Source organism: Urocitellus parryii, chromosome 7, assembly GCF_045843805.1.
Source record: "Urocitellus parryii isolate mUroPar1 chromosome 7, mUroPar1.hap1, whole genome shotgun sequence".
Classification (NCBI taxonomy): Eukaryota; Metazoa; Chordata; class Mammalia; order Rodentia; family Sciuridae; genus Urocitellus; species Urocitellus parryii.
Genome location: NC_135537.1, coordinates 141,285,095 through 141,307,164, shown reverse-complemented (window position 1 = coordinate 141,307,164; position 22,070 = coordinate 141,285,095). Strand labels below are relative to the sequence as shown.

General features: G+C 38.7%; 1 protein-coding gene across 2 annotated transcripts in view; it reads right to left on the bottom strand.

Moving 5' to 3' along the window:
• Positions 1-22,070, bottom strand: part of Fam222b (family with sequence similarity 222 member B) — a 79,948-nt gene that overhangs the window by 33,072 nt on the left and 24,806 nt on the right. The window contains exon 1 of one of the 2 annotated variants that reach the window (XM_026388935.2): positions 20,168-20,252. The exons of the other annotated variant lie outside the window; for it this stretch is intronic. The gene's annotated coding sequence lies outside the window, so the exon portion shown is untranslated. Of the gene's footprint in view, positions 1-20,167; positions 20,253-22,070 lie in introns of those variants that run through there. 2 annotated transcript variants of the gene reach the window in all.

The following is a 22,070-nucleotide window of genomic DNA, read 5'->3' as shown; positions in this document are numbered from 1 at the left end:
TAAAAAAGGAGGGGAGGGCTGGAGTTGTAGCTCAGTGGTAGAGCACTTGCCTTGTAACTGGGTTTGATCCTCAGCACCACATAAAAATAAATAAATAAAATAAAGGTATTGTGGGCTGGGGATGTGGCTCAAGCGGTAGTGCGCTCGCCTGGCATGCGTGCAGCCCGGGTTCGATCCTTAGCACCACATACAGACAAAGATGTTGTGTCCACCGAAAAACTAAAAAATAAATATTAAAATTCTCTCTCTCTCTCTCCCTCTCTCTCACTCTTTCTAAAAAAAAATAAATAAATATAAAATAAAGGTATTGTGTCCATCTACAACTAAAAATTTTTTTAAATAAAAAGGGCTGGGGATGTGTCTCAGTGTAAGCACCTCTGGGTTCAATCATTAGCACCAAAAATTAATCAATCAATTAATTAATCAATTAATTAATTAAACAAGCTGAGGTTGTAGCTCAGTGGTACAGAAACCCTAAGCTTAATGCCAGTACCAGTGGAGGGCCAATCAACAAATTACCTCATAATCTTTGATACAGTAATTTCACTTCTAAAATCTAATTTAAGGAAATAATCAAAGATGTTAACAAAGGTTAACAACAACTCTATTCACTGCCCTATGGTTCACATTGTGTAAAACTAGAAACAATTTGAACTTCCAAAAGCAAGAAAATAGTTAAATATATTACAAGATATTTGTTTTAATAAAATTTGCGCATACCAACTTTAATTTTTTAAAAAATGTTTTAGGGGCTGAGGTTGTGGCTCAATAGTAGAGCACGAACATAGCATATATGAGACACTTGGTTTGATCCTCAGCATCTCATAAGAATAAATAAATAAATGTATTATGTTCATCTACAACTAAAAAATATTTTAAAGAACATACATGGGCTGTAGTTGTAGCTCAGTGGTTGAGCACTTGCCTCGCATATGTAAGGCACCACCAGGTTCGATCTTCAACATCACATAAAAAAATAAAGATATTAAAAAAAAAAGAAAATACACAGACAAGGAAAAATGTCTATGATGGAATCCTAGGTAGAAAAGTATATTTAATATGTAAATAAGGAGCCAGGTGCAGTGGTGCATGTCTGTAATCCCAGTAAATCGGGAGGCTGAAGCAGGAGGATTTGCAAGTTTAAAGCCAGCCTCAGCAACTTGGTGAAGCACTCAGCAACTGAGCAAGATCTTGACTCTAAATAAAATACAAAAGAAGGGCTAGGGATATGGCCCAGTGGTTAAGCGCCTGGGTTCAATCCCTGGTTACCCCCCACCAAAAAAAAAAGTAAATATGGTACATAATAATATCAATTCCAGTCTTTTATTGCTGAAGACTGAGGGCATTTATATCCAGAGAACATTCTATAGTTCAGTTATACTCCTCACATAATAAAAATTTTGTAAACTTTATTAAATATATGTAAAAATTATTAAGTCATTTATATTTCACCATTAAATGCATAAAAGCATTTTGTGGAGATAAATTCTCATTACGGGACTACCTAGTTTAGAAAGACATTCTATATAGCTTGTGTTCCTTGAATATAAAGCTGACAGACTAGGAAGTAACCAGGAAAAACTAGATGGAAAGAGTAAGTCGTTTTTGGAAAAGAATCCTCGTTTAGATAAATATCAACCAAAATCATATCACCTTAAGAAACCTGAATTGACAAGAATGATACTTAAGTAGTTAACTATGAAACCAGGCACAGTAGCACATGCCAGTTATCCCAGTGACTTGGAAGGCCGAGACAGGAGGATCACAAGTTTGAGGCCAGCCTCAGCAATTTTGTGAGGCCTGAAAGGAGGGATGTGACTTAAAAGGGCCTTGGGGTTCCATTTCCAGTACCAAAAAGCAAATCAACAACAAAAAAAGACAAGACTTTGAAAGAAGTTTGGCTGGGTTTGAATCTGTCACCTATTAACTGTGTAATCTTTTAATTAACCATCATTTGTAAAATGTACCCTACTCTCAACATTACGTACATTCTCAAGACTGAGATCCTCATTAGAGTAAGATATATTCTATACTTGTATAAGATATCAAAATAGGGGCTGGGATTATAACTCAGTGGTAGAGAGCTTGCTTAGGATATGTGAGGCACTGGGTTTGATTCTCAGCACCACATACAAATAAATAAAATAAAGGTCCATCAACAACTAAAAAAATTTTTTAAAAAAGATATCAAGGGCTGGGGATGTGGCTCAAGCGGTAGTGCGCTCGCCTGGCATGTGTGCGGCCCGGGTTCGATCCTCAGCACCACATACCAACAAAGATGTTGTGTCCGCCGAGAACTAAAAAATAAATATTAAAAATTCTCTCTCTCTCTCTCTCTCTCTCTCTCTCTCTCTCTCTCTCTCCTCTCTCTCTCTCTTAAAAAAAAAAAAGATATCAAAATATATTCTACTGTCATGTATATATAAAAAGAACAAAGAAAAAAGTTTAAATAAATAAAATAAAACATGCCCTACTTCAGGAGACTATTATGAAGATTCAATGATGTATATAGTAAGGACTATTTTTATGATGGCTACAATTATTTTCTGAATCTATTAAAATATAGGTCACTTTCTTTTTTGTCAACAGAAGCAAACCACCACTTTTTGTTTGGCAGTTTCTTATGTTTAGTTTTTTTTTTTTTTTTTAAAGAGAGAGTGAGAGAGGAGAGAGAGAGAGAGAGAGAGAGAGAATTTTTTTTTTTAATATTTATTTTTTAGTTCTCGGCTTACACAACATCTTTGTTGGTATGTGGTGCTGAGGATCGAACCCGGGCCGCACGCATGCTAGACGGGCGCGCTACCGCTTGAGCCACATCCCCAGCCCCAATGTTTAGTTTTTTTGAGACAGAGTTTCACTGTTACCCAGGATCGTCTCCAACCTGTGAGCTCAAGTGATCCTCTCAACTCAACATCCCAAGCAGCTGGGACTAGAGTCATGTACCACCACACTTGGCCAATTTCTTTATACTCTGAATCATGTTCAGATATGTTGTTTCATCTTACATTTAAAAAGCCATCTTCTAAACTAGATGAAACAAATCATTTCCCTGGATTAGGAAACCCTGACTCAGAAGAATTAAGTTACATGTCCAGTATTACATAGCCAGCATAGTGGTTCTGGTATTCAATCTCTGTTTTAACTCCTAGACTTATGCTCATTCCATTAAACAAAAAATTTCCAATCTATAACTTTTAAATGAAATGAGAAATATCACAAAGTAACATAGTAACAATGTTTACTGTTTCATAACTACTTCAATTACCTGTATTATAAGAGTGTTTACTGGGTTGCAATCCTTATTGTAGGCATAGATAAAATATTTTAAAAATACCACACTATCCAATGGCTGCCAATCATGTCAATTTTTATCAAGCTCCTATCATATCCTATGCCTTTTATTACACCATTATATACAATAAAAACATTCTAAGCCATGGTTTTACTTATACATGTGAATGTAATTACTGGCTTTCTTTCAATTAGGCAGGAGACTGGCTGGGTATGAATCCCAGCTCTGCCATTTATTAGCTGTGCCTTGCCAAAGTAACCTACCATCATTTGGAAAATGTACCCTACTTCATGAGATTACTATGAAGATTCAACGATGCACATTAAGCATTATTTACCTCTCCCAGATCAGCACTACGCACTATAACTCTATTAAATTAGCCTAATGCTTTTTTTTAATGGACACAATATCTTTGTTTATTTATTTATTTATTTTTTAGAGAGAGAATTTTTTAATATTTATTTTTCAGTTTTCAGTGGACACAACATCTTTTTTTATTTTTATGTGGTGCTGAGGATCGAACCCAGGGTCTCATACATGTGAGGTGAGCACTCCACTGCTGAGCCACAACCCCAGCCCTAGCCTAATGCTTTGGAAGTAGTTCTTAGTGAAAATCCTTTCAAGGTAAGCAATAAGCCAGCAACTATAACCAAACCAAGAATGTACTAGAAAACTACACACAGGCAAAGAAAAGCTTTAAGTTCAAGTTTTTCCCAGGGCAAAACTGTATCATTCACACAGAGTAAACTGTATCAGAGAATAATACAAATAAATAATACAGTTTCCAATCTTAGCACAGAAAACTCTCCCCCCTCCTACCCTCATGTTCTTTCCTGAATGGGAGAAATAAACATTGTCTAACTCTGAATCTACTCTCTCTTTTTTTTTTTTTTTCTAAGAGAGAGTGACAGAGAGAGAGAGAGAGAGAGAGAGAGAGAGAGAGAGAGAGAGAGAGAGAATTTTTTAATCTTTATTTCTTAGTTTTCGGCGGGCAAGACATCTTTGTTTGTATGTGGTGCTGAGGATCGAACCCGGGCTGCACGCATGCCAGGCGAGCATGCTACCACTTGAGCCACATCCCCAGCCCTGAATCTACTCTCAACTCTTATCTTTTCTGAGTCAGTTTCCTTTTGGACACTTGTGCTGTGTCATCTTTCAGAAATGGGGCATCAAAGAGCCTGCCAAGATCTCTATAAGGAAATATTCCTCTGTTCCCCGAGTTATTTTAAATTTCTTAGCAAAAAGGAGTTCATAGTTATCCTTGGTCACATACATACTATGTGTTCATTTGGTCTATCACTGTAGAACGAGCACTCTGTGCAACATGCCTTGAACTTATGTGCCCTGTATTTCTATTGGGAAGCTTCAGAGAGGCTAGTAAATTCCGTGCACGTTGAGAATGAAGCTTTATTTATAACTAATAAACACACTGACTGCCATCTTCTATTTTTCTGCCATATAGAGCTAATTTACCAACAGGCAGATTTTTAAAGTACTAGGACAAGGACAAGGCGAGATTAAAACAGGCTGAATATTCCTCATCCAAAATTAATCTTATGAGGGCTGGAGATGTGGCTCAAGCGGTAGTGTGCTCACCTGGCGTGCGTGCGGCCTGGGTTCGATCCTCAGCACCACATACAAATAAAGATGTTGTGTCCACCAAAAACTAAGAAATAAATAATGAAATTCTCTCTCTCTCTCTCTCTCAAAAAAAAATTGATCTTATGAACAATGGTAGAAAACAAAAGTTCACAACTCTATTTTATTACTGTAACATGTCTCTTTCATTCCATATATCCATTCACTATCTTCTCTAGAATAAATTATTATTCTTACTTTATTAGTTTTCAATGGACCTTTATTTTATTTATTTATATGCAGGCTAAGAATCAAACCTAGTGCCTTACACATGATAGGAAAATGCTCTACCACTGAGCTACATGCCCAGCCCTTTTTATTTTTTTAATTTTGAGACAGGGTCTTACTAAATTCTGAGGCTGGCCTCAAACTTGTGATCCTCCTGCCTCAGCCTCCCAAGTTGCTGGGATTACAGGTCTGTGCCACCAGCTCTAAACTAATTTCTTCTCAGTGTGGGATGTCCCTTACCAACTGAGAGTTCTTACAGACTCCAGTGCCTTCTGTTATTTTACTTTAATTGGATTAGAAATAGAAACTACCTAGCCAGACACAATGGTCTGGCTAAAATCACTTGAGCCCAGGATTTGAGGCCATCCTGGATAACACAGCAAAACTCCATCTCAAAACAAACAAACAAACAAACAAACAAAAAATTGCCAGGTACAGTATTGCATACCTGTAATCCCAATGACTCAGAAAACTGAGGCAGGAGGATTGCAAGTTCCAAGCCAGACTTGGCAACTCAACAAAGCCCTGCAACTTAGCAAGACCCTGTGTCAAAAATAAATAAATAAAAGACTGGAGATGTATTTAGTGGTAAAGTCCCCCTCGGTCCAATCCCCAGTACCCAAAATAAATATATGAATAAATAAACAAATAAATCCTAAACTAAGTGAAAGTGAGGTAGATATCCACAAAGGAATAATTGCAGGAAATCAGAAACTAAGTAGTTTGAGGATCACATCCCTAGATAGGATATAGTAATCACTCCCGTAAAACAGAATGAGCCCCAATAAGGCCCACTCAGATCTTAGCTACTAATTATTACATTCTCTACTAAGAGGAACCATGACCCCCTGGAGAAATGGTAGAGGCAGAGAAAATACGTCTTCTTATACAGAAAAGGAAGTTACTAACTATTCAAAGAATAATACTGACATGTCAAAAGACAGAAATAAAGATGCTCAACTGGTGGGGGAAACCTCAAAGAGAATTTTACACAGTGGAAATTAGAGGGCAATGAATTGGGACATGCATGTTTCATGTTTGAAGAAGAGAAGTCATAAGCTCCTGTTTTCTACCACTGTTGTTAATATGTTATTTGGATAACACTGATCAATTCTTTCAAATAAGAGAACAGCAGAGAAGCCACAAGTCTGAGGTCAGCCTCAGCAACTGAGCAAGGCTTAGGTAACTTAGCAAGACCTTGTCTGAAAATAAAGTAAAAGGGGGGTGGGGGCTGGGGATGCAGCTCAGTGGTAAAGTGACCCCGGATTCAATCCCTAGTACCTGGAAAGAAAAAATAAGTTACAAGTAAATGCCATATGTGATCCTGAACTGCAAGCTTTTCCTATAACATACTATATTGATAAAAATAGCAACATTTGAAGGGGTTCTGGTATTCACATATGGCAGTCATGTATCAATGTTAACTTCCTAATTTTCACAGTTGTATTATGGTAATACTACAGAATGTCTCTATTTGTAGGAAATACAAACTAACTTTTTCAGGGGTGGCAGAGCAATAAAGGTCAGTAACTGACTCTCAAATGATTCAAGAGAAAAAAAAATTGTACTATACTTAAAACCATTCTACAAAAGTAAGACTGTTTCACCAGACACGGTGATGAATGCCTGTAATCAGTGACTAGGGAGGCTGAGTCAGGAGGTTCAAAGCCTCAGCAACTGTGAGGTGCTTAACAACTCAGTGAGACCTGTCTCTAAATAAAATATAAAATAGGGCTGGAAATGTGGCTCAGTGGTTGAGTGCCCCTGAGTTCAATCCTCAATATATAAAAAAAAAAAGTGAGACTGTTCCAAAATAATATTTTAAATATATAGACACAATGCTGAGTTCTAGAAAGGGAGCTATAGATCATAAAGAAGAGTAGGAGAGAATGTATATTAATAATTATTCTTTTTATGGGGGGAGTACTAGGGATTGAACCCATGAGCAACCTACAACCAGGCTACAGCCCCAGCCTCTTTTTACTTTGAGACAGGGTCTTGCCAAATTGTTGAGGCAGGCTTTCAACTTAAGTCCTACTACTTCAGGCTCCAGAGTAGCTGGGATTACAGACGTATGATGTGCCACCATGCCTGGCCAATTCTCATCCATTTTTATTTTCATTTATTATTATTATTTTCTATTATTATTATTAGTAGTAGTAGTAGTAATAGTAGTAGTAGTAGTAGTATTTTGAGGATGGAATTCAGGGGCACTTAACCACTAAGGCACATCCCCTGCCTTTTTTGTGTGTTTTACTCAGAGACAGGGTCTCACCAAGTTGCTTAGAGCTTTCCTAATTGCTGAGACTGGCTTTGAACTTGTAATCATCTTTCCTCAGCCTCCCAAACCACTGGGATTACAGGCATGAGCCACCTTGCCCAATTCTCATGGATCTTAATGGAAATGTCTTATTTCAGAATTGGTGAGTATCCACACTGGGGGTCTTCCCACCTGGAATAGGTTTCCTGCATCTTTCTGCCTCATTAACTTCCTATTTCTTTTCTATGCTTACCTGAATAACATTTTCTCCAGGGTCTATACTTCAAATTCTCTCCCCACCTCCACCTATGTGATTTGGCAATTCTTCACTGTGAGACATGCACACACCTTATTTTATCCTTGTGATAAAGAATTTCACCACTGGAAATGTTCTAAAAGAAAGGATTATCCAGAAGGAGTCACTATCAATGACCCTCTTTACACCTGATATTCAATGTCATCTCTACCTGATATGTTCACATTGTGTGTGCGTGTGCGTGTGCGTGTGTGTGAGAGATGCTGGGGGTGGAACCCAGGGCCTAAGCATTTATTCTTTAGTTGTAGATGAACACAATACCTTTATTTAGTTTTTTTTTTTTTTAAAGAGAGAGGAGGGGGGGGAGAGAGAGAGAGAGAGAAATTTTATTTATTTATTTATTTTAGTTCTCGGCGGACACAACATCTTTGTTTGTATATGGTGCTGAGGATCGAACCCGGGCCGCACGCATGCCAGGTGAGCGCGCTACGGCTTGAGCCACATCCCCAGCCCCCTTTATTTAGTTTTTATGTGGTGCTGAGGATGGAACCCAGTGCCTCATGCATGCTAGACAAGTGCTTTTCCTCTGGGCCACAAGCCCAGCTTTTTTAATAAGAACTTTTCAAGGTCTCTCTTTGTAACCATAAGCAGAACCTCATGAATTGTCATGCAAACTTCCCTGCTCTTAAGTTTCAGAAAGTCTGCTAAATAACAAGAGTAAAACAGAGTTTTGACTTATTCCTCCTATTACACAAAAAGTTTCAAATAAACTCAGGAACTTTATCTTCAATTTTCTAAAAAGTACCCATTATAGCTGGCTTCTCCATTTTCACATCAACAGCAGGTGGCCAGCAGGGTCTTGGCTATTCTACAGCAGTATGTTTTTCAGGAACAGCCAATGAAGAGCTTTAAAGCAGTACAAGGATGATGTTTATCACTCCTTCTTTCCCCTTCCTTTGTATTTAGTGTGATCTAGGAAGTTTTGGAGGAAGAACAAGTGTACTAGGCCATTCCCCAAGCAGTCATGAACAATTAATTCCCCTACTTTAAATAAACACTAACTAAACAGGCTCTCAAAATACACTGACATATAAATTAAAGATTAAAAAAGAAAGAAAATACACTGCCACACTCCTTGGCAACTTATTCTCAAATTTTTATGCAATTATGTACAAGGAAACTGATAAATCCTTAGGACAATAGCTTAGCAACAAAAGACACTTAAGGCGAGCAACATTTGAAATGAAAGTAGCAGCAAACCACCGGAAGATCTAGTAAAAGTCTCGGCTGAAATAAACTTTGTCTTTTGCACTTTAAGTAGATAAGATTTTGCTTAAAAACTAATTACTTTGCATGATAACCATTAAAAACCAATACTAAACAGAAAGTTTAAAGGAAAATAACAAAGGGGGCTAAGTTTGTGGCTCAGTGGTAGAGTACATGCCTAGCCCATGTGAGGTACTGGATTTGATTCTCAGCACCACATAAAAACTAAATAAATAAGGGATGGGGATATAGCTCAGTTGGTAGAGTGCTTGCCTCCCGTGCACAAAGCCCTGGGTTCAATCCCCAGCAATATATATGTATGTATGTATGTATGTATAGTGTCCATCTATAATTAATAACATTTTTTTAAGAAAATAACAAAGGGACCTACAAGACAGCTTTAAAGAAAAGACAAGTTATTTCCCTTCTTCTATCCTTCTTCTACCTACCAACAGTTGTTTCCAAAGATATCTGCAACTATGTACTAGAAGAAAGTTCTGATATTGCTATGGAGCTAGAAAAATGTCCTTAGCATCCTACTTATTTTAAAGGGCAGCCTCAGCAACTGTGAGGCTGCTAAGCAACTCAGTGAGATCCAGTCTGGGGATGTGGCTCAGTTGTCGAGTGCCCCTAAATTAAATCCCTGATACCCACCTCTCCCCCAAAAAAGGAAGTAAGTACAATCAAAAGGTGCTCGGGATTGCTCAGTGGTAGAGTGCTTGCCTAACTTGTCCAAAGGCCTGCCCAGGATTCGATTCCTAGCACCCAAAAATTTTAAAACAATAAATAACAAAATACAATTAGCACATACGTTGTTTATTTTTTTGTGATGAGCAACAGTGAAGGCTATGATCTCAAAATATAAAACTCCATTAAGGCTAATGGATTCCTAATAGATTTGTTTTAATATGATCCTGCACAGCTCTCCAAAAGGAGAATGTGTTCTAATTTTGTGATGGATCTTTACAGTGCTTTGACCTCCTGTCTAAAAGAGATCTAGGAAAGAATGGCAGTGGAGGGAAGGATTCTTCCTGCTCCTTCCATCTGATAGCAAATGAAACTGCTAATGATAATTTGTGGATGAACAGGAAATTGCTCTAATAGTTTTCTCACTGAAATCACTCAGCAATTCCAGCTAATGCCTAGCATGTTAGCAGGAGAAAAATCATTAACCAGTACTTCCTTTAATAAAAATGAATATTGGGCCGGGGTTGTGGCTCTGTGGTAGAGTGCTTGCCTAGCACATGAGAGGCGCTGTGTTCAATCCTCCACACCACATAAAAATTAAATAAAGGTACTGTGCCCAACTACAACTAAGACAAAATATTAAAAAAAAAAAAAAAAGATGAGGGCTGGAGTTGTGGCTCAGTTGTAGAGCACTTGCCTAGCATGTGTGAGGCCCTGGGTTTGATTCTCTCAGCACCATATATAAATTAAATGAAAAACATAAAAGTCCATCAACATCTTAAAAAAAAAAGATGAATTTTAAAAATAACCAAGCATATTAAGGCTGAGGGTTGCTAAGAATTATAAATTCCCCCAGGACACCCTAAGTAAGGCACTGCAGTCTTATTCCCATGCCCTAGTACTATGTACTATATGCACCCCTGTGCCACTACTGTGTACTAGAAAGAAGACATATTATGCAAGAACAGAAGCTACTATAATAATACATCTTCTTTTTTTTTTTTTTTTTTAGAGAATCCTGGATAATCTCACTGTCAGATAGGCAAGTGGCATTGTTAATCTGCTTCAACAAGAAAACTCGAAATCAATTTTGAGTGGACTTTGGATATGACAGATTCCTGCTGCCTGGCTCATCTACCTCCACTTCTACTCAAAAACCATGCCCTTCCTCATGGAATTTAGTATTAGATACATTCTTTTTTCAACTGTGTTGATAGCCCTAGAGAACTAAGCCCTAGAGAACTAAGGGTATAGTAGGTCTCAAGCACTCACTCCAATTTTACAGAACAGGGCAATTATGGTTTGCTTTGTTAAAAGAAAAAATTTTTGTTTTGGGAAGTTTCTTGGGTGGGTATCCTATGACTGAACCCAGGGGCACTTAACCACTGAGTCACATCACAAGCCCCCCTTTTTTTTTTTTTTTTTTTTTTTTGAGACAGGGTCTCATTAACTTGCTTAGGGCTTTGCTCAGTTGCAGAGGTTGGATTTGAACTTATGATTTTCCTGCCTCAAACTCTGGAGTCACTGAGATTACAGGCATGTACCACCATGCTCAGCCAATTATGTTCTTTATATCAACAGTTACCTGCAATATAGGCAGAAGACAGGTGCCCTACACTGAGGGGACAGAAGGTAAAATAGAAAAGCAGGTACAAAATGCTACCTCCACTTATTTTTTGTTGGGTGGTTTGAACTCTATTCTGGCACAAGATTGCCAGATATTAATACAATCAGAACTTTTCCATAGAAGCAACTAGATCAGAGACCCACTTAGTATGCTTTCAGTAAGTTACTTTGGAAGGTTCAAGGTCATGTTTTCTGGTCATTAATAAAAACACACTTGTGGGCAAGAGAAATAGCTCAGTGGCAGAGTACTCTCACCTAAAACTCTGGGTTTTATTCTTAGCACCAAAGGAGGGGGGACACTCTCCATGTGAAATATGGAAAAATATAGGACTAGCTCACTTAAGATGTAAAAGATACAAAACAATTTTTATAGTCAAGTAGAAACTCTAATATGGATAGAAAAGGCAAACTAAGTTTAGCCTGAAAAAAAAAAATTAGTAAGGATATTATTCATTCACTCCCCAATTACCTACTATGCATCAGTATTGTGATAATACCACGTACTGGGAAAATAAATATGACAAAATCCCTGGTGAAAAGTTGTTTGAAAATCCAAAGAATGAGGGGCTGGGGCTGTAGCTCAGGGGCAGAGTGCTTGCCTAGCATGTGTGAGGCACTGGATTTGATCCTCAGCACCACATAAAAATAAACAAATGAAATAAAGGCATTCTATCCATCTACAACTACCAAAAAAAAAAAAAAAAAGAAAGAAAAAAAAATCCAAAGAATGAAACATACTTCAAGGGACTAGTGATTAAGAAGAGAATAACAGGGCTGGGGATGTGGCTCAAGCGGTAGCGCGCTCGCCTGGCATGCGTGCGGCCTGGGTTCGATCCTCAGCACCACATACCAACAAAGATGTTGTGTCTGCCGAGAACTAAAAAAAAATAAATAAATAAATATTAAAAAAAATTCTCTCTCTCTCTCTCTCTCTCTCTCTCCTCTCTCACTCTCTCTTTAAAAAAAAAAAAGAGAAGAGAATAACACAGGTCACTGAAAGTTCAACAGTAGCATAACACTAGAAGTACTGAAGCAAAAGCAATGACCATTCATCAAGAATGATGGAAAAGGTTTTAGTTGCCTTTAACTTTTCATCTCTTTGATACCCCTTTCCTTTTTTTTTCTTTTCTTCTTTTTTTTTTTTTGTAGTTGCAAAGGGGCAGCATGCTTTTATTTTATTTCTTTATCTTTATGTAGTGCTGAGGATCGAACCCAGTGCCTTACACATGCTAGGCAAGTGCTGTGCCACTGAGCTACAGCCCCAGCCCTTAATATTTTTTTTTTAGTTGTAGTTGGACATAATACCTTTTTTTCACTTATTTATTTTTATGTGGTTCTGAGGATCAAACCCAGAGTCTCACACGTGAGAGGTGAGTGCTGTACCGCTGGGCCACAACCTCAGCCTACCCCTTTCCTTTTAGTGTAAATTAAGACCTATTTCTTACATAGGAAGTGTGAAGACAAAATGGCAAAGGTAAAAGGTGCTTTAATTTAAACTTGTGGAAGAATCAAAAAAAATTTATGACTGATATGCTTCTCTGAAGCAATGCAGATGTTATCTAAATCACCTAATTTCTGCAAATGGCATCAAGTCTGATTTTAATTTAGTTTAGCAACTGATCTTCAAAAGCACTTTGCTAATGCAAAGAATTAGTGATTGGTCATCACAGAAACCTTGCCTTTTAAAATCTTTGTTATACCAGGCGTGGTGGAGCACACCTGTAATCCCAAAGATGTGGGAGGCTAAGACAGGGGGATCACAAGTTAAGGCCAACAACTTAGTGAAACCCTGTCTCAAAATTAAAAATGAGGGGCTGGGGATGTGGCTCAAGCGGTAGCGCGCTCGCCTGGCATGCGTGCGGCCCGGGGTTCGATCCTCAGCACCACAAACAAACAAAGATGTTGTGTCCGCCAAGAACTAAAAATAAATAAATATTAAAAAAAAAATTAAAAATGAAAAGGGCTGGGGATGTGGTTCAGTGGCTCAGGATTTAATCTCTGGTACCAAAAGAAAAAACAAAATCCCAGTTATTCAGGATGCTGAGGCAGAATGATTAGTTTGAAGATGGCATTAACAATTTAGTGAGACATGTCTCAAAAAAAAAAAAATTTAAAAAGGACATAGCTTATGATAAAGTGACTCTGGGTTCAAGCCCCAGAACCAACACCCAAAGAAAAAGCTCTTGGCTACATTACCTACTGATGAGTTGAACAACCAGAGAAAGAAAACAAATTTCTAGAGGTCAGTTTATTGAGTTAGAAAATCCCAGTTAAAAATGTTATATCCAGGGCTGGAGATGTGGCTCAAGCGGTAGCGCGCTCGCCTGGCATGTGTGTGGCCCGGGTTTGATCCTCAGCACCACATACAAGCAAAGATGTTGTGTCTGCCGAAAACTAAAAAATAAAAAATATTAAAATTTTTAAAAAAATGTTATATCCACTGCTTAAAAATATGGCCTTGAAGCTCAAGACAGTAGTATACACCTGAAGTCCCCCTCTACTCAGGAAGCCAACATGGAAAGACTGCTTGAGCCTAGGAGTTCAAGATCAGCCTGAGCAACACAACAAGACTCTGTTATCAAAGATAAACACACACCCTTGCAAATATCTTTGGATTTTACCTGTCTATATCTTGCCTATTTGCCCTTCTCCAAGAATAAAGATCTGACTCTACTAGTTGATCAGGAATGAACCCTAATTAAAGTTCTTTCCATATCTTGGTAAAGATAACTCTCCCACCCTTTTCAGCTAGGTGGGAATGTTAAAATTCAGTATATGACTGAATTTGATCTATTCAGCCCCAGTGCTCTCTTCCTGATATCCATCAGCATCAAAATATAATAAAATTTCAATTTGCTCTTTCTTTTATATATCTATCTTTTATGCCCCCAATACCTCATCCTGAACCTTTTCACCTTTTTTTTTATTGTGTGTGTGTGGGAGGTGGGGATGGGGTGGGGGGATTGCTAGGGATTGAACCCAGGGTCTTGTGCATGTAAAGCAAGCACTCTACCTACTCAGCTATATCCCCAGCCCTTTCATCCGTGTGTGTGTGTGTGTGTGTGTGTGTGTGTGTGTGTGTTTTGCTGGGGATTGAACCCCAAGACCTCATACATGCTAAGCAAAAAAGCTAACACTGAAGTACATAGCCAGCTCCTATTTTCTTTCTTCTCTTGTTAGATAATAACATCCTGGATGCCCTTGACAACCAGAGAAATAAAAAAGAATCTTTCAGGGTGGAGATAGGAACATGTTAAAAACAATTTATTTTTTGCAGTACTGGTGATCAAATCCAGGGCCTTGCACATGCTAAACATGTGCTCTACCACAGAGCTAGCTACATTCCTAGTCCGAAATAATTTTTTTTCTAATATATTTTTGGTTGTAGAAGGACACAATACCTTTATTTTATTAGTTTATTTTCATGTGGTGCCAGGGATGGAACCTAATGCCTCACATATGCCAGGCAAGCGCTCTACCACTGAGCCATAACCCTGGTCCACCTGAAATCATTTTTAATAAGGGTTCAGAAAGTTATTGTTGAAAATAGTTGAATACATTAGGAATTCAGAGAAGGGAAAAATTTGGAGACCATGGCTCTGGGTCTGGTATCACTACCAAATCACTAAGTTATCTGGACCCTAAGAGCATGCTTATTTAACTCAATGGATGAAAACTAATCAAGACATTAAAATTTTTATATTAATACTAGATATGATTCTTAAGCTAAAGAAATGATCTTAACTCACTGAGCTATATCCCCAGCACTTTCAAGGTCTCACTAAGTTGCTTAAGGCCTCTCTAAACTACTGAGGCTGGCCTTGAACTTATGATCCTCCTGTCATAGGCTCCCAAGTCATTGGGATTACAAGCATGGGCCATTTGCCCAGCTTGTCTTAACCTTTTGTGAGCTGTTATATAATTATGCTCTACAATACCACATGTAATTTCAAAGTAAAATATGTACTCAAAGTTCCAAAAAATTCCTTTCGGCCAGTCCAACTTTTTCTTTTACATTATACATTTACAGATAATGAAAGTTCTGTAAAGTTCTGTTTTTTGTTTGGCCAGATATTTGATAATATCTGGCCAAACAAAAAACATTGTGCAGTGTTATAGAATGTTAACATATAGAACAAGGGGCTGGGGTTGTAGCTCAGTGGTAGAGCACAACCAATGAACAAGTTATGTACTTGAGTTTATATTTAAAAAATTATTTTGTAGTCAGGCATGGTGATGCATACCTGTAATCACAGCAATTTGGCTGAGGCAGAAGGACCACAAGTCAAATGCCAGTCTTTGCAATTAAGTGAGATTCTGTCTTTAAAAAAAAAAAAAAAAAAAAAAAAAACCACCTTAGGGTTGGGGTTATGACTCAGTGGTAGAGTGTTCCCCGAGCATGCATGAGGCCCTGGGGTCAATCCTCAGCACCACATAAAAATAAAATAAAGGTATTGTGTCCACCTAAGACTAAAAAAATAAATAAATATTATATATATATGTGAATGCGTAGGGGCATATATATACCTATAATCCCAGAGACTCAGGAAGCTGTAGCAAGAGGATCACAAATTTGAGGCCAGTGACAGCAATTTAGAGAGGCCCTAAGCAATTTCTTAAGACCCTGTCTTAAAATAAAATTTTAAAAAAGGGCTGGGGATGTAGGTCAGTGGTAAAATGTCTCTGGGTCCAATCCCCAGTATAAAAATTAAAGTAAACCTGACATGGTGGCGCACACCTGTAATCCCAGTGGCTGGGGAGGATGAGGCAGGAGGATTAAGAGTTCAAAGCAGCATCAGCAATTTAGCAAGGCACTAAGCAACTCAGTAAGATCCTGTCTCAAAACACTAAATAGGGCTGGGGATGTGACTCAGTGGTTGAGCACACCTGGGTTTAATTTCTAGTAGCAAAAAAATAAAATAAAATACTAATAAAAATTTAAAAGGCTGGGAATGTAGCTCAGTGTTTATGTGTCCCTGGGTTTTATTCCCAGTGAGAAGCAGGTGGGGAGGTAACTTTATTTTGAATGGCTGTAACAATCCCATAAGGCAGGAAGTATCAAACACATTCTAGGTAATTAATTCAGTGATCTTTTCCCCTTTCACTGCCAGATTGAACAGCTTTGAAGATAATCTCCCTTGCTCTCCCAGAGCTTACTTGCAAGATTCATTATTTATGCCCTCATTTGTTTACTTTGTCCTATTTCTTCATATATTCAGGCTCACAGGCAGTGTTATTACTAGCCTGTTTCCAAAATGAATGTATTAGTTCATTCCCTACTAGTTATAAAAAAAAAAAAAAGATAATGGAACACAATAGTGTCTTAAAATTGGGAGAGCAATCTCACCCGCCAGTTGATCCAAAAGAGAAGTTAATGACAATGCTGGCCCAGATTACCAAAAGCTAAATTATTTTGGCTGAAGTGAAACCTATACATCATTTTGGTCCTTTATTTTGAGCAATACATACACACAACCAACAAGGACTCTTAAAGGGCAGTGTCATTAAAAGGCAGCTCTGGCCCTCACCAAGAGTAGACTTATAAACTACGGAGGATTAAAATGATTGAGATGCAATCTGCCTAGCAACCATTCTTTAGGAAGACATAAGTAACTCAGAAGCAATCAATGCCAGGACCTTATTTGAGTGATAAACAAATTACAGACTATACCAAACCTTCTGCCCTCAGAATCCAGACTCACAACAAACAACTTCCACAAAAGCCTAGGGGTGTGAGGGTTTAAAACACTTGGAATATTGTCTATAGCACCTGACTGACAAAGCTGAAAAGCTAGAAAACCACCATCAGCTACATATCCATATGAATGCATTCTTTTATCTAAATAAATCTCCCACTTTGAGAGCAGCATTACCAGGTCACTTTTTGCCTCTAATATTTTCTAACTTCAAAAAAAGCTTTTCCCAATTCCAAACCTTACAACAATCAGACTGATTATTATGAGAATTAAGCAATACCAACAGTCCAATATTTTCCTTCATCTTCTCAAGGGGATCATTTTATACTTCTGATTTGAATGGAGGATTAGGCTGAAGTCTCCCTTTACAGAGAACATAGGGCCCTGCTCCTGAAAACATTCTGTGACTCACAGAAATAAACAGGGTGGATAAAAACAGATTGCTAAAGAAAATTAAATCAGCTACTTTAACCTTAGCAGCACTATGTCCTTCAACCTAAGAAATTATAAGCCACTGCTTCAGATAATTGTTTCCTTGCAAAGGACTAAATGTGAGAGCTTCCAAGCTCCTTAAAGGATACCAGGAGATCAATGTAAATACACCTATCAATAGATATATATAGCCTTTTATCTCCTTGGTAAAATTCTTCACAGAACCTAATTACTGTACCGTGCAAAATACTGATTACACAAATCAGTCAAGAAAACAGAAAAAAGCCAGGTGTGATGGCATACACCTGTAACCCAGCAACTCCAGAGGCTGAGGCAGGAGGATCACAAGTTCAAGGCTAGCCTCAGCAATTTAGCAAGACCCTCAGCAACTTAGCAAGATCCTGTCTCAAAATAAAAAATAAAAAAAGACTGGGATATAGCTTGGTGGTTAAGCACCCCTGGGATCGATTCCCAGTATCCCCCCCCCAAAAAAAAAAGATAAAAAAATACAGTGAGCAGTTTTGGCTCAGCTGTAGAGCCTAGCACATTCAAGGTGCTGGATTTGATCCTCAGCACCACATAAAAAGAAATAAATAAAATAGATATTGTGTCCATCTACAAATAAAAAAATTAAAAATAATAAAATAAAGGTATTATGTCCAACTAAAAATTTTTTTAAATACAATAAGCAAAATGTAATATAATTTTATAAATTAATTGCTCTATCTATGGGTTGAGGAAAAATATAAAACACATAGGATATCAAATAGGAAGGCAACTTGTTTGTTTGGTAGAAACAAGTTGAAATGCTATATAGCTTCCAAGTCCTTTTTTGGTCACTTCCTCAAGATGCTACATCTTCAACATCAAAGTGTACTTTATATACTAGCTAGTTGTCAAAGCTTAAATCAGTGATTTTTAACAGTTCATTCTCAGTAATAAGTTAGGTAAGACAACATCTGAGAAATCTTTTCCCTCCCAATTTAAACATGATTCATGGAGCCCATTAGTATAAATGAGTAATAAATTAAAAACCCAAATGCAACATAAGATTACTATGAATCTACTTTTTTTTACACAATTCCATACTAAGGAAGGCTATTTGAAGTTATATTTGTGATATTATATATAAATAGATACCTATATCAATATATCATTGTTTATATATGGTTTCCTAATACTATTTGTTTTTTTTGTTGTTGTTTTTTGGGGGTTTTTTTTTTTGGCATCAGGGATTGAACCCAGGGGTGCTTAAACACTGAGCCACATTCCCAGTCCATTTTTTGTATTGTATTTAGAGACAGTCTCTGGGGCTGGAGATACGGCTCAAGCGGTAACGGTAGCGTGCTCGCCTGGCATGCGCGCGGCCCGGGTTTGATCCTCAGCACCACATACAAAGATGTTGTGTCGGCCGAAAACTTAAAAATAAATATTAAAAATATTCTCTCTCTCTCTCTCTCTCTCTAAAAAAAAAAAAAAAAAGAAAGAAAAAAGAAACTATTGATCTCTTTAATTAATATTTACCAGTATTGCAAAGAGAGAGAGAGAGAGAGAGAAAGATTCATCCCTTCTGACATTGTAGCTCTTTGCTAATCAACATAAAAATAAACCTGCTCCAAACACCTTCAGTTGAAAATGCCCAGTTAAAGCAAGGAAACACTGCCACCCAACACATGCACACTAGATGAACATCATACCCTTTGTTTCTAACATCAAAAGTTTTGGATATTCAACCTTCAACTGGTAACTTTCCTCTCAATTTAAAACATAATGAGGTTTTTGTTTTTGGCTGGGATGAGACACATGTCCCCCAGAAAAGATCCATAATTTACCAAAGCAAAGGAATTCAAAAGAGAGAAATATCTAAACTGTAGTGTTATAGCCATTCAATTTCTTAAAAGTTGAGGGAGAAGAACCTTTAAAAAATATATGCATGAATTAAAATCTATTCAGATTTTTTTCCTTAGGTTTGATTTTGGTTTCAGATAAATATCCCCCTGGGAACCTATAAGAAATTTACCAGCGGAGAAACAGTTTAAGACTTTAAGTTTCAATAACAGCAAGGTAACTTTGCCAGTTCTAGCTCGGTTTCTCCTACAGAACTGACCTACTACACAAAACCGGCAACAATGTAGTCCAGAGATGAGACCTGAGCAGAGTTAATAGCTAACAACTATCAGGGTTTCCTTTAACCACCATTTGATAGGGATGCTCCCTTTTTCTACTAAGACCTCCTCCCCTTTCAGATTGTTGTTGCTGATTAAGGCAATCCCAATGAGGAAAATGATGAAGACAGCCTAAACGAACACGGATGCTGCACAGTTGCAAAAACCCACTTCTAGCTTGCTTTTTGCTTTTTCCTTGCGGTTTACTGCATCAATTGACTGTCTCTCTCTCTCTCTCTCTCTCTCTCTCTCTCTCTCTCTCTCTCTCACACACACACACACACACCAAAAAAAAAAAAGCTCCCCTTTTTTTGTGCATTTTACTATACGACCCATATCGACCCATCAGTCAAAAGATGAGACCTGAATTTCTTTACCCAGCTACAGGGGATGAAGGAAAGGAAACAAGAATGAAGGCTATAATTATAATTGGAAAACCAAAATATACTGATGGGATGTGGAGATGTTACTTCCCACTCCATTTACCCTTTTCTTACAAGGTTAGGTCAGCAGAACTCCGGGTCACGTTAAAAAAAAAAAAAAGCGCAAGCACGCGCGTGCACACAGAAACACACACACACACACACGCACACGCGCGCACACGCGCGCGCGCACACACACCTTGCACCCAGGAAAGGAGGTGAGGTTCGTTCCACAGCACTCAGAAGGACTCCAGGTTCCGCCCCGCCTGTCTGGGACAGCTCAGCCCTGCTCGCCCCCACCCAGATAAGGTGAAGGGGCTTCCAAAGGGAAGCAGGGGGAGGGGGAGACGGCTACTCCGGGTGCCAGGCTCTCAAAGAGCGCAGCACTCGGCGGTGCGCCGACACCCCCTCCCCCAGCCGGCTGCTGCTTGCTCCCCTCCGCCGCCGGAAGCCAACCCCGCCCCCTCAACTCCATTCCAGCTCTCAGCGAGCCCCCTCCAGTCCCATAGCCAATGGTGAGCCAGGGAACCAACAGAGCGACTTGCCGTGCAGCCAACTGGGGAGGCCCACTGGGAGGTCAGTCGCCCGGGATAGGCCAGCTACCCGCGGCCCCGGTACCTGCTCAGCTCCTCTTTGTTAGCGCTGCCCCTCTCTCTAGTGGCCCCCACCCCAAAGCTGGGAGCCAAGCATTTCGCAGCTGGGCCAGGTGATGTCTTTCCCTTCTGCTCCCCCACGCACTGCTAGCCAAAGTACTAGGAGTGATCCCCCACCATTACCGAGGCACTCACTCCTAAGAGTGCCTCAGACTTCCAAGCTAATTGCCATCAAGAAACATCGATAGTAAAAATAGCGTTCTCCAGGCCTCTCTCACTGCCCTCCAGGTTCATCAACTGCTAGTCCTCAAAACAGCGGACAGATTTAGGTTTACATATTAAAACGCACGCCTGTAATCCCAGCAGCTCGGGAGGCTGAGGCCGGAAGATCACAAGTTCAAAGCCAGCCTCAGCAACGGCGAGGTGCCAAGCAATTCAGTGATCCAATACACCCCCCTACACCAAAAAAAAAAAACAAAAAAAAACAAAAAACCTCACATCAGTCCTCCCTATCAGAAAGTCCTGCTTCCCAAGAGCAGAAATGAAGGAATAAAGAGCGCAACTGGGAAAGTCTGTATCTGCAAGTTGGAGAGGAACACATCAAATAATCTGTTAAAAACAAAAATGCAAATATATCAAAACATACACACAACTGGCTCCAACCCGTGTCACATACAAGACGTCTACCTTCAATTAAACCAAAGATAACCACTCCCTGAGCAGGTTTCATACAAATCAGAACCATAACCATATTCCATCCTAGTATTAGTAAAAACTCACAGCAGCAACTGCCAGGCCACCACATAAATGAATCTGCAACAAAATGTTTATTACTAATGCCAGGCTATGGGCATAACACTGCTGAGATGGAATGTATAAAGACTGTAGAAGATTTTCTTAGATGCAGTAGTGGAGTACATAGGACCCATTTAAAAAAAAAAAAAAAAAAAAAAAAGGAGGCTATGACAGAGGATCACAAGTTGCAGGCCAGCCTGGACAACTTAGAGACCCTGTCTCAAATTTTTAAAACTATCCTCAAACAAGAACAAAACCATTTTCCCAAATCTAGGGAAACATCTTATTTCAATTATTTTTCCAGACCCATACCTCCATAGAATGAGAAAGTGTTTTTCACAAGTGAACAGAAAGCAGATCCCTGATTGTCTAGAGTTGGGGATGTGGAGGGTACTTTCTGGGGTGATAGGACTATTTTGCACCATTATATGACCCTAAAGTTATCAAAATTAAACAAATATATACTTAAAGTGGATGAATATTAATCTACATAAATCATACCTTAATAAAACAATTTTTTTGGGGGGGTACCAGGGATTGAATTCAGGGGCACTCAACCACTGAGCCACATTCCCAGCCCTATTTTGTATCTCATTTAGAGACAGGGTCTCACTGAGTTGCTTGGCGCCTTACTTTTGCTAAGTCTGACTTTGAACTTACAATGCTCCCATCTCAGCCTTTAGAGCCGCTGGGATTAAAGGCCTGTGCAACTGC